This window comes from Schistocerca nitens, chromosome 1, assembly GCF_023898315.1.
Source record: "Schistocerca nitens isolate TAMUIC-IGC-003100 chromosome 1, iqSchNite1.1, whole genome shotgun sequence".
Taxonomy (NCBI): Eukaryota; Metazoa; Arthropoda; class Insecta; order Orthoptera; family Acrididae; genus Schistocerca; species Schistocerca nitens.
In genome coordinates this window covers 220,339,655-220,354,406 of record NC_064614.1, presented here as the reverse complement: position 1 = coordinate 220,354,406, position 14,752 = coordinate 220,339,655, and positions in this window count along the sequence as shown.

Below are 14,752 nucleotides of genomic sequence, written 5' to 3'. Positions count from 1 at the left end.
ATTAATGGCGAATTTTACCCAGAAATTGAAAACGTTAAGCAAATAACTCGATTCATTTTTCTTTGAGGTATTCTTGTTCTTCCAATGGGCTTTCATTCTTTCCGAAAAGTCTTGTTACGCATATCCAGCCACTTTGGTCTGTACTGTTTTTCTTTTGGTTGCTCTGATGTAACTTCCAATTTGTGTACTTCGTGTCTGAACGTGTCTCTTTCTAGAATGTCGGCTGGTCTTATGTTTGCATTATTTAGGTCCTTTCGAATTTCATCTAGCTGAGGTGTGGAATTCTTTAGTGAGATTACATAATCTATTATTCTCTTCGTCAATCGATTTTCTGGTGGTCGGTTGAGATGACCAAAGAATTTCATTCGCTTTTTCCTAATACCAATTTCGATGTTTGAAGACTTTTCTGTTGTTTTAATTGATTGTAGCATATAACCGTCTCTTCCTCCTAGAAATTTCCTGATGATCTTTTTCTCTTCTTTTTTTATGTACGCAGCTTGTTGTTTTCTATTAAGGGATAGTGTTTCACTTGCGTATATGATTGCTGGTTTTATGACAGTATTGTAGTGTCGAATTTTTTCCCCTCTTGGCATTGATTTTTTGCTGTAGAGGTTTTGCATTAACCCTAATCCCTTTTTAATTTATTATTATCATTACTATTATAGTTGTTATTATCAATACTGTTAGTGGCTCTGGTCATATACAAAGCATTAGCAGCCTGAAGTCTTCCGATTTCTACCAGTTCAGAAATAAGGAGTGCAGAAATGAAGCGATTTACGAACAGTAAGAATAGTGCCACATTTTAACTTGGTTGAATTTAAAAGGGACTGCAGTGTGCAGGTCAAGTAAGTGCCGCAATGGAGAGCAGTAATGCGTGGAAAAGTATGTTTTGTAACAAGTGACTACCCTCACTGTGGATATATAGCTTTCTTATCCGAGAGGCAGTTGCGAGTAACAATTGCGATACACCACGAACCTCTTCGTCATTCATACTAAAACACTCACACACACACACACACACACACACACACACACACACACACAGGCACACACGTGCACACACAAACAAAATATCATTCGTATTTCATCATTTTAAATATAAAAATTAATTACTGTAACTAGCAGTCTGTTGGTTTAATGCTAGGCCGGCCGATGTGGCCGAGCGGTTCTAGGCATTTCAGTCTGGAACCGCGCGACCGCTACGGTCGCAGGTTCGAATCCTACCTCGGGCATGGATATTTGTGATGTACTTAGGTTAGTTAGGTTTAAGTAGTTCTAAGTTCTAGGGGACTGATGACCTCAGATGTTAAGTCCATAGTGCTCAGAGCCATTTTTTATTTAATGTTATACAAGGCGTACACTGGCTTGCATAACGTTTCTGCGCTGAGTAGGTAATTTTGGTAGGCAGTTTACACTCTCTATTGCCGAGCCCCAGCAAACAGCACACAGACAGAAGCCAAATAAATTACAAAGCAGCTTTGACAGAGGGCAAATTGTTATGGTCCAACGCCTGGGAATGAGCATCTCGGAAGCGCTGAAAACAGTCGGTTGTCGAGTGCCGCTGTTGTGAGTATCTATGGATAGTGGCAGAAGGAAGGTAAACCAGGAGTAGCGGACTAGGTGTTGGATGTCGAAGGCTCATCATAGAACCGTAGAGATCTGTAAGAAGCAGCGATCTGTGGCACATCTAATGGCGAAGGACGATGCTAATGCAGGCACAACTTTTACGCGCCAAACCATTCAGCGTACACTGCTGAACGGGGATACGGCTGCTCGAAACACGCACCGCCCTATGACAGCCGTGGACTACGTGAACATTTTGTAATCCATTTTAATCATGCTTGAAGTCTTCCCCGGTGGCGATGGCATCTTCGCGTAGCCCAACTGTCAGTGTCGCAAGGCAAGAATCGTGCTACACTGGCTTGGGGAGCATGATAGTGAAACCGCCTTGATGTCTCGGCCAGAAAATTCGTCTAATCTGAATCCTATGGAACACGTCTGGAACGTAATCAGCCAGCAGCTCCGCTCCCACAAACCATCTGTCCGTAATTTACGGGAATTGTATGACTCGTACCTCGCTATCTGTTGCCACACGCTTCCATTAGGACCTATCGAATCCTTGCCACAAGGAATCGCTGATTTATTGCGTCCCAAAGATGGACAAACGTGCTATTAAGCAAATGATCATAACGTTCTGCCTTATCAGTGCAGTTCTACACTAAATTGTTCCATGCATTACGTTCTTCAGTTACATGCTTCCTCGTTTCTTGTGTATCTTTTCTAGTATCTACCCATCTTCAAATAGGTCGTCGTCTCGATCTTTTCGTACCTGTCGTAATGCAACGATTGGTCCACAGACCACATATCCACTTGGTTAATGTCCCATTCCCATTCATTTCATTACAGTCATAATTACTTCATCTACTCCAGCATGTAACGTTGCTCCCCTGTCTCCTAGCGTTAAACCCGGCGTACAGATCGGTAGTTTCCAAGATATGACAAATCTATATTACAGGGTAATTATAAAGTCCATGAAACATTTAAAAAAATCGGTACAGATAAATGGCCAAAAATAACGTAACAAATGATACAGTATGTGAACGAGAAAATATATATATATTTTATTCATAATGTGGGGTTACAGTCATAATATATTTCTTTAAAGTCAGTGCCGCCATTAGACTGTTTTGTTATTTTTTATTGCCGTGTTACATTTACACGATCATGATTTCGGCTTAAAATACCATTATCAAGTGTTTTAATGTTATACAGTGCGTATGATGGCATTTACCAGAAATATTGATCCTTAGACAATGTGTCTAATAGTCTATTTTAAATACGACAGTATGCCATCTTAGGCACTGTTTAACATTAAAACACTTGATAATGGCATTTTAAGGCGAAATCATGGTCGTGTAAATATAACACTGCAAATAAGAAAAACAGTCTACTGGCGGTACTGACTTTAAAAAAAAGTAATGAAAGAGAAAATGTCAAAGGTTTTTTTTTAATGTTTAGAAACGTCCTGTGTGTCCACCCTTCGACATATGACACGCAGCTAATATGTAGTTCAAAAATTGGTCATACACGACCCTGCAAATTAGAAGTGATGGTAAGAGCGCCTGCTTCGATGCGGTCTTCGGGGATATGTGGTAGAGGCGGAACATAAAAGCTGCATTTATTCATTTTTTCATGTATTACATTTTTAAAGACATGTTATCTGCTATTTAAAAATAGGTCGTACATATTACAGTTTTCATCATGTGATGAAATAAATTTTCCCGTTATACAGGGACATACTGTTTACATAAAATAAAAAACGAAGTAATAATAATGATGAGCTATGGCGTAAGTTAAACAAAATAGAAACTGCAAATTAGAAGACTGAGGGTGTTGAGTAAACGTGTTAGTAATTTAGAAGAGAATAAAAGGCTAGCAAAGAATACATAATATGAATGAGATTTTCACTCCGCAGCGGAGTGTGCGCTGATATGAAACTTCCTCGCAGATTACAACTGTGTGCCGGACCGAGACTCGAACTCGGGACCTTTGCCTTTCGCGGGCAAGTCCTCTACCAACTGAGCTACCCAAGCACGACTCACGCCCCCTCCTCACAGCTTTACTTCCGCCAGTACCTCGTCTCCTACCTTCTGGCGGAATTAAAGCTGTGAGGACGGGGCGTGAGTCGTGCTTGGGTAGCTCAGTTGGTAGAGCACTTGCCCGCGAAAGGCAAAGGTCCCGAGTTCGAGTCCCAGTCCAGCACACAGTTTTAATCTGCCAGGACGTTTCAATACGTAATATGGTTTCTGGCCACCTTCAGTGATCGGAAACGAAAGTTTTACAATTGCAAGCCTTTTTCTTTCCATTTGACATTACAAGTGTAATATAAAATTTGATTGTGTATTAAGGATTAGTTTTCTAATTTAATTGCATTTTTATGTGGTCCATAGGCAACAACAGTCGGTCGTTTTTAAAGGAATGTTGTGATGAACACTTCAAGGACAATTATTATAGTATTTATTATTGTTAGTATTGTATGCGACTGGTCATCAAGTTATGCATTTTCTATTAGAAGTTTCTTTATTTATAAGTTTCTATAATATGTAGCTGTGTTTATGTGTATTTCTATCGCTAACAAAATGAAATTTGTCGTAAGATCTTATGAGACCAAACTGCTGAGTGTTGTTGAATTTTCTTTAAGGTCTCAAGCTCTTTAAATACTGTGTATCTGTGACGAAACGTAGGGCATTCCTTTGAATCCTCTGACTATCCTTTCAACCCAAATCGGCAAAGAACCCAGACCGACAAATAATTCCCAAGAATTTATAAAACTAGGTGTTGTTACCTTAGGCAAGTCTCGCGAAAAAAATAATATGTAGCGTCTGGCAGATTTCTGTGGTCGCTACTCTAGAAGGACCTACATAATTGACACTGATCGCTGATGGTGTTATGAAACGTTTTTCCGAAACTCCTTCACCAAACAAGACGAAGTAAATATTCCTGAATTCCAATGAAGAACAACTGCCAAGATGAGAAACATAGAGCCGGCCGCTGGTGGCCGAGCGGTTCTGGCGCTACAGTCTGGAACCGCGCGACCGCTACGGTCGCAGGTTCGAATCCTGCCTCGGGCATGGATATGTGTGTTGTCCTTAGGTTAGTTAGGTTTAAGTAGTTCTAAGTTCTAGGGGACTTATGACCTCAGCAGTTGAGTCCCATAGTGCTCAGAACCATTTTTTGAGGAACAGAAGTAGATATCTTCGGTGTCGCAAAGCAGTTTAAATCAGTTAATAAAGGCACGGCTTCTGGTCCAGATTGTATACCAGTCAGGTTCCTCTCAGAGTATGCTGATACAATAGCTCCATATTTAGAAATTACATACAACCGCTCGCTCACAGAAAGATCCGTACCTAAAGACTGGAAAGTTGCTCAAGTCACATCAGTACCCAAAAAGGGAAGTAGGACTAATCCGTTGAATTACAGTTTCATATCACTAACGTCGATTTGCAGTAGGGTTTTGGAACATATACTGTATTCGAACATTAAGAGGTACCTCAAGAAAACGATTTATTGACACATAGTCAGCACGGTTTCAGAAAATATCGTTCTTGCGAAACACAACTAGCTCTTTATGCTCATGAAGTAACGAGTGCTATCGACAGGGGATGTCAAATTGATTACATATTTTTAGATTTCCAGAAGGCTTTCGACACCATTCCTCACAAGCGTCTTCTAACCAAACTGCGTGTCTACGGAGTATCGCCTCAGTTGTGCGACTGGATTCGTGATTTCCTGTCAGAAAGGTCACAGTTCGTAGTAATAGACGGAAAGTCACCGAGTAAAACAGAAGTAATATCCGGTGTTCCCCAAGGAAGTGTTGTAGGCCCTCTATTGTTCCTGATCTATATTAACAATATAGAACACAATCTGAGTAGCCGTGTTAGATCGTTTGCAGATGATGCTGTCATTTACTGCCTTTAAAGTCATCAGATGACCAAAACGAATTGCAAAATGATTTACATTAGATATCTATATGGTGCGAAAAGTGGCAGTTGACCATGAATAAAGAAAAGTGTGAAGTTATTCACATGAGTACTAAAACAAATCAGCTAAATTTCGATTACGCGATAATTCACACAAATAAGAAGACTGTAAATTCAACTGAATACTTAGGGATTACAATTACAAATAACCTACAGTAAATTGGAACGATCACAAAGATAATGTTGTGGGTAGAGCAAACCAAAGACTGCGATTCACTGGCAGAACACTTAGAAGGTGCAATAGGTCTACTAAAGAGACTGCTTGCACCACACTTTCCGACCTATTTCGGAGTATTCCTGTGCGGCGTGGGATCCGCATCAGATGGGACTGACGGATGACATCGAAAAAGTACAAAGAAGGACGGCTCGTTCTGTATTATCGCGAAATAGGGGAGATAGTACCACAGACATGATACGTGAATTGGAGTGGCAATCATTAAAACAAAGGCGTGTTTCGTTGCGACGGGATCTTCTCGTGAAAATTTCAATCACCAGTTTTCTCCTCCGATTGCGAAAACATTCTGTTGGCACCCACATACATAGGGAGAAATGATCATCACTATAAAATAAGACAAATCAGGGGTCGCACAGAAAAATTTAAGTGCTAGTTTTTCCCGCGCTCCGTTCAGGAGTGGAACGGTAGAGAGACAGCTTGAAGGTAGTTCACTGAAACCTCTGCCAGGCACTTTATTGTGAATAGCAGAGTAATCATGTAGATGTAGATGTAGAAAATGGTTTCGAATTGTGTCATCCAAATACAACCAATTCCACTACACTTATCGACTTCTTCTGGGTGGGCACCACAGCCCCCACAAATTTGAAGAATGTCATTTTTGCACTAGGCTGACTTTTAAACGCGAAGCCCTAAAATAATAATACTTGATGAAGTACTGTGGTATTTTAAAAGACAATCTGGTGGAGTGATGCTTTTCTTCTTACATTATATTTATTTCTGTTTTTCTTACTGTCGCTAGTAGCGAGTAGTGCGGAGGAGTACAGGCTAGAATCCCGAACTGTAAGTAACAACGCAGGACTCGGTTGTTTCGGATGTTCTTGTACGAACGTCGGAACTACTCACACACACTCTGAGTTGGCGTTACATTTGGATGGGATGGGGATGTTTCAGGTCGGTATACTAACATTTTCTGAGAAAATCATTTCTTGTTAACATGAACAGTTTCTCTGGCAACCATTCACAAATGTAAATGTAACTCTAGCTCGGGTTCAGGATCGTGGGACAGCGGCTAGTCGATGAAATGTAGTACTGCTATACCAACAGCCGTTATAATGGTGTTGTTTTTATTAGGTAACCAGTCCGACGTTCCAATCATGTTATCTTCAGGCCTGTTGCATGAATGGCACCAAGTACCACTCGTGGATGTATAAGACAAGGCACCACGTTACAGGAAGGTTCCTGTCACATGTGTGAAGAACACACGTGCTCATAAAGTTCAGATATCCACGGAAATGAGTGTTGTGTGTGTAGACATGTAATTTATGTTTGCAGACATAACATCGTTTTTACAATATGCTACGGAAGCCAGATGTATGCCACTGATGGAATCGCGTATACGATTATACGATTTTAGTTTAACCCCTCAGCGTCAGTTAAGACGTGACAACGACGTACTGAGCTACCGAAACTGGTTGCGATATAATAAAATAACATCAAAACGACGGCTGTAGGTGCTTCATTTTTTTACCTGTTATGAAACTGGCATAACTGGAGCTGAAACATTTACGAGTCAAGAAAAAATAAATCACTGTGTCTCGTATGTGACTGGATTTTCATACTGATTCTTACTCCTAAACATTAGGTGCTATCTCACATAATGACACCAAAGGACAGTAAAAGAAAGGAGTGGTGTTTTTAACGGCAGAGGCTACAATCTATCGCTTAATTTTCTGACATATGCCAGATGACTTCGAGTACGTCGTGTGGACAGTATCGATCCGCCTGTATAATGGTTACAATACATTTTGTGTCCGGGGATTTAGAGTGTGGTCTAACTTCCGCTGGAAAGAGGTAAAAAGGCCTATTTGCTCTACTTGATAATGTCGTAGGAGAAGTTGATTTGCACTTCTCAGCCAGAAAAAACCCTCGTGACAATATTCCTTCGCACGATGTGAACCGCAGGACATTACAGTATAGAAATTGTACTCATTATTGTCTTCTAATGTAAAATCGGCTGAATATTTAGGCTACGATGACTTTCGAAAAATGGCTTTTCACAACACATCATCTAGACCTAAGGCCTTTAAAAGCTGCATTTCTCGGTACAGTCCAATCCACCTCATTTTTCATATTCCAAGAGAGTGTGGCTTTACACATCTCTGTATTAGCTCTCCCCCTTTCATACCCGACGGTAATGAGTCATGAGTGAGGCTAATCTACGTTCATCCACAAAAGCGAAAAGTTGAAGAGGTCTCAGCATTGGCATCAAATGCAGCAAGTGATCGGTCCGTTGTTCTGTTAATTACATTTCATTTGCAATGAGATGGTTTTAGAACAAAGAAGAAAATGAAAAGATGTACCAGTAGACGTGTTACTCTGCGATTCTAACAGTTTCTAACCTCACCTTATTTGTCTGTTTCACATCAAAAGACATGTTTCGACTATCGTTCTCGTATAACCTTCCTCCTTAGATAGTTTTCTACATCTGCCTCAATTTTCATTGCAAAACATTGTCCGATTTTCAAATTAAAAAAGATAGATGAAATCAGTTCTATTTATTAGATCCTTGTTGGTCACAGTACTACTAGTATTTTAAAAGTCACTTACAAGGACGGATGTAAGATACATAAGAAAAAAACGTTACAATTACTTGTACATTTTTATTTTATCTTCAAAACGAATACGTCTTTATCAGGAGTGACAAAAGGTTATTTCTAGGCGTCCAGAGTAATTTTAATTAAGTACAGTTTCAAGAAAGTCAACTTCGGGTTTTAGAAATAGATCAGTTCATCTTCACAAACATAAAGTACAACATAAGATCAGGCGCAGAATGACGTATCTGTAACTACCGCCAATCAACTGTTCTTACGTCTCTTCGCAGTGTTTGTCGTTCACAAATTTTTTTGTCAGTTTTTCATACTGCTTGCATACAGCTGATGGTAAAAAGTTATGGCAGCAGTGCCCATTGAAAGTAATGCTTTGAAATCCGCTTAAAAATAAGTTCCTAGATCCACGCTAATTTAGACAATAAATTTTAATATTTATTCAAATTTAAACTGTAAAGCCGTAACGCAAAAAATTTACCAAAGTGAGAAAGTAATAACTTCATTGACACTAAGCAAACAGTCACTTGCGTGAAATTCTCTGAATTCCATATCAAGAATGTTTCTAATTAAACTTTAGTTCAAATCACGACATCGTACTTCATAACCATTCAGTAGAATAAGTCGCTTCCAGCAGAAATCAAAGTCAACATCGCCATATTTTCTTGTATGAAATACATCAATGCGCCACTCAAAATTCCCTAACTAGATCTCAATTGCAGCACAACATTCTTGAAGAAATTCACAGTTCTAGCTCGGCGTTGTATAGATTAGTGCATGGCCAAATCTTACATAGCACTACTTTTTTTAGTTTTTAGTATTTTATATAAGTGCAATCGCCGATCGTCGCGATTGTGTGTCCTTTGATTCCTGCCACATTACCATTCGGCCGTCTGCTATCCGCTGTTGGTGGCTGGATGCTTAGTCCACTGACAGCCATGTCCAGTGACACGTATCTTGCTTTGTGCAACAATATATTTTTCACGAAGATTAAACGTAGAATTTCCCCATTTTTTTTTTGTGGTTTTAGGGCGCACAACTACAATGGTCATTAGCGCCCAGACTAAGTTAGGAATGCACCGCGAGGCACAAGGTTAAAACAGCAACTAAAAGGGACAATACTATAAAAGACATAGACAGGCAGAGGATTAAAAAAAAGCCGCATGATCAAATGTCATTAGACAGGTTTGTCAAGTTGATAAAACGAAGAACGCGAGCAGCTGCTCTAAAATGGCATCCAGAGTACATGGCAGGCCAAGATCAAGACGCAGTGTATTAAAATCCGGACAGGACGTTAAAATGTGGCGGACGGTCAGCAATTGCCCACATGGGCAGAACGGCGCCGGTGCAGCCGTCAGCAGATGGCGATGGCTGAACCGGCAGTGTCCAATTCGTAACCGGGCCAAAACGACCTCCTTCCGCCATGACCATGGCTGCAGTCTTAAGTGTCTCTTGATTAAACATCAGACCGTTAGAAGTTAGGTTCATTTTTATACATTGAGGTTCGTAATGTGAGAGCTGCAAATTAGCTGTATTGAAGATCAGTGAATGGTCAAAGTTCGCAACAGTAGCGGGCGTGATGAAAAACTTAAGCTACACTTGATGTATTAATTATGTATCACACGTTAGCACAGTGTTCCTGGTAAATTTTCAATATGTACTTCATTTGATTTTGTTTTTAAGACAGATGCGACTTTTTTCACTTTACAACGAAGATGCCGAACAAATGGCTGAGGTCATTTCAGGTCACAAACATAACATCAAATCTATTTTCGTAAGTTTTTGCCGCTACTGTTTTCTTAAAACAGAAGCAAGTTACAACTCTGTGGCACAACGATGTTGCAGTGCTGAAAATTATTTGGTGTTGGCTGCAAAAGCCAAAAGCTCTTTTAATATTTTTTCCGGAGCTCATGATTCCACATACGTGTCACTACTGTTCACTAGACTCTTAGAATAAATTTTGGATTGATTTCCTTTGTTTTTCTTTGCTTTTGACGCATAAATTTATTATATTTATCATGAAATAAAATAGCAACAATTCGTGATATTTTGTCCGCTGCTACTATCAATCTATCATCTTCACATAGCTTCAAAAAAGGCTCTGAGCACTATGGGACTTAACTTCTGAGGCCATCAGTCCACTAGAACTTAGAACTATTTAAACCTAACTAACCTAAGGACATCACATACACCCATGCCCGAGGCAGGATTCGAACCTACGACCGTAGCGGTCGCGCGGGTCCAGACTGAGCGCCTAGAACCGCTCGGCCACCCCGGACGGCCACATAGCTTCCTTCCCCTCCATTGGCAACTCATAAAATTCACCAAAGCCGTGACGCTGAAAATAGGAGAAGAACTAGCATTCTCAGTTAATGGCGGAAAATAGGTTCACTGGAAAGAAAGCTAACTGAAATGACATGTAACGTTGAAATGGGGGCATCACTGGTCAATACCTTGTTAATCTGTTTATAAAAAAGTTATTTTAAATAAATTTAACATTCTCTTCTTTAAATCTTTAGTGTACTCGGTCACTGATTCATGATGAGTTTTGTCGGAGAAAACTACTAAAAAAAGAAAAGAAATACCGCGCCACAGATTGTACCACGTTACTCTTTATCAATCCATTACTCTCAAATTGGAAAGCAAACTGCTATACATTTCTCGTTTTCATGCAAAACGTTTATATTTTATATTATTATCCCTCTTCCCGTGTTAGAATAACTGACACAAGAAAATCTTCCTGTGGTGAAGCGAATAGTGAATGCTACATGTCGGTCAGGTTTCTAGGTATAATTATGTGCTACTGCCAAACTCAAAAAATGTGAGGATAAAGTTATTCCCCAGTCTAATTTGTTGTAACATATCCACATGTGTTGCCAGGGAAGTAAAATATTAAGAGGATAAATTTATAGTCTTTGGCTTTAAGCAAAATATCAGCTATGCTAACACAAAAACTCATTTAACTTCGAAATAAATAGAAAGCGTGATGGACGATGAAATAAATTTAGCAGAAGAGCAATATATTTTTTTTCTTATTCGCGCACGCTGCCATGGGGTGGTAGCCCCGCAACCGAATGTACTTAGTAAATTGGATAATTTTTTATTTCAACCGTCTCAGTTGCACTGTTATAAAATTTAGCTGTAGTGGTTATTTTCAAAACACACACCTTGCTATTAACCGCAGTTATTCATACAATATGGCGACAAAAGGCAAAGCAAAAATCAATGAGGTTACTTGTTGTCCACTGAGTGCTTTGCTGTGTCTTTTGGCGCCATACAGCATAAATAACTGCGGTTAACAGCTGAATTTTATATCAGAGCAAATGAGACAGACGAAATACATAAAAACTATGCAGTATCCTCAATTTTTTATATACTGTAAGCGAATATTTAATTAAACGACATTAACGTACTGCTACATAGTAATGCATTTACCCAGAGTTGTGAGTACCACATTTTTTTAATATACAAAGTGTTTCGAACTATTCCCATTAAACTTCTAGGAGTGATACATCACATCATGGGGAACACTTGCAACGTCCTTCAGTATTCGTCAGCCTAAAGTCGATAAGATTTCATCCAACTAGCAGGGTCTACTAACCAGGGGAGCCACATACTACGTAGCCCAGCAACTTGATACGAGCGATCTTCAACAGGGAATCCTTAATGATTAGTGTCTCTAAGCGCAGAAATATATTTTAGAAACGAATGAGAACTTTAATTTTCTTGGCCGACCCCTTTTCTTACGGAGCACATAACTGGAGTAAAGGCAAAGCACAAGGCATTCGCACGCAACGGGGCTCCTACCTCTCCGCAGTATAACTAATGCAGAAGGCCGATACCTAACGTCGCCTGAAAGCGTTAGCGAACACTATATCTTTCACAAAAGTCATTCACCATGACGTGATGTCACCCGTAGACGTTTCAAGCAAAGAAGTTGTAATACCCTGTCTACAGAAATACGGGCCGGCCGCTGTGACCGAGCAGTTCTAGGCGCTTCAGTCTTGAACTGCGCGACCGCTATGGTCGCAGGTTCGAACCCTGCCTCGGGCATGGACGTGTGTGATGTCCTTAGGTTACGTTTAAGTATGTAAGTAGGCTGTTTAGGTTTTTATGTTGGTAACGCCACGTAGCGCTCTGTGTGAAAATCACTGACTGTGATGGGTGCAGTCTGTGGCTGGTTTGCATTGTTGGAATATTCGCTATTGTAGTGATGGGCAGTTGGATGTGAACAGCGCGTAGCGTTGCGCAGTTGGAGGCGAGCAGCCAACAGTGGGCACTGAAGGCACTAATTACTGATAGTCATAGTTAGCAAATGAAAGATTTTGATAGAGAACAAACAATGTATTTACCTTAATAGTGTTCAAAATTCATAATATATATATATATATATATATATATATATATATATCAGTTCATGACATCCAGTCTTACAATTTTTTTTTTTTTTTTTTCTGACGGACACACGTCCAGATCGTCCGCTCTCAAAACTCTGCTATCTCTTTTCCCACATCCACCACCTCTGGCGGCTCATCTCCAACTGCGCAACGCTACACGCTGTTCGCATCCATCTGCCCAACACTACAATAGCGAATATTCCGACAATGAAAACCGGCCACAGACTGCACACATCACAGTCAGTGATTTTCATACAGAGCGCTACGTGCCGTTACCAACATAAAGGCCTAAACAGCCTACTTACAAGTAGTTCTAAGTTCTAGGGGTCTGATGTTAAGTCCCATAGTGCTCAGAGCCATTTGAACCATTTTTGAACAGAAATATGGGGTGGGGCAAATAAAAGTGGCCCCTACTTTGGCGCGTTACATTGGCAAAATTTCGAAACCAATTGTGACAGCATTCACGGAAGAGAAAGAGAGCTACAGTTACTTCCAATAGGATGGAGCAACTGCCCTTACAGCCAGCCGAACCTTGGAGCACATTTACGCCGTCTTCACGCCTAACAGAGCTGTCAGCAGAGATCAGTCTGTTTGCGACCCTAGCAGTTCACCCAGGTCACCTGAACTGTCAGTGTGCGATTACTTTGTGTGGGTAGCCCTCAAGTCTAAGGTGTCTCGCAACATACCTCCCATAATTTCCAAGAACTGCAGCAATTCCAGCAGTCCAGCTTCGATCCGCTTTCAGCACCTTGCTGACCAGGGCCCAGAAGTGCTAAGAGATGAACGGTGGTCACTTTCAAGTACAGTCAGGTTAGTACTGTGTTTCCTTTCTTGTGGTGTCTTTCTTTGTAGGGGACCGAGGGGCTTGTTGTAACACTTTTCATGAAAACTAATATATCTTGAGACCCATTGATGAAATTGCTACTAGATAAATATGGATGGATTCTGTAACTCTTCCTCTACCAAATCAAGTAAAAATAATACCATAACTATTGGTAATTATTTTACAATCAATTATTTGCTAGAAGAAGTGCGGTGTTACAACTTACCTCGTGCTTGGGGCAAGTTGTAACATCTACCGGGGCAAGAAGTAACGACAAAAAAAAAACAACAGTACCTCTAATCATTTATTCTTTGTTTATTGTTAACAAAATTGACATCTTTCTAAAGTAGGTGTTATGTAATTCTTATCAAAAATCAACTTAAATACAGTTTTTAAGTAATCAACATCCCAAAATTAAGTAATTACAGTTTTATTTAAACAAACACTACTAATAATCATCATGGCACTTTTCAATCACAGTAAGTAATTAAATTATTTATATCTAAGGTATGCTTCGTAATTATCTCTTTTTAATACCTGTCTAACAAAGTATTGCACTTATATACGAATCAACATTTGGTGGGTTTCATTATACTTAAACTCAGTCTTCATCTGAGCTACAGTTAATACAAATAAAAGATATAGTGTCTCCTGTAACACATCCTACATGTGCCCACATCTTACAGATGCAACACTCGACCCAATCTTCTTTACTTGAATCTGTGTAAGCGACACCACATACCAGACAATACCACTCTTCTGAGTCAGATTCTGCATCTGACTTTCTTTTATACACCCTCATTCTAGATGAAAGGAAAAAAGAAGAAGGTATCTACATCATAACGTGGGGCATGTTGTAACACGTTACAACAAGCCCCGGGATTTTGTTACAAATAACCCCAGGGTATGATTTTTAACATTTATCAAGATAACTATTTAAACAATTTAGCAGTCTGAAAAACTGTTACACATTATCAGAGATAGACAAATTTGAATGTAAATAAGATATAGAAAGTTTGCAATTGGTCGATAATAATAACGCAAACCAAAATGTTACGACAGTACAATTTTATATTACCTGGAAAAAGTGAAGCGCGTGCACACTTCCGCTCACTGCGCCGACCCGCGGGACGCTGGCTATGGCAACATGATGCGGCGCGGTTTATAGGTCAAATCGAGTCAAACATCTGTGAATAGCTTCTATATACTAACTG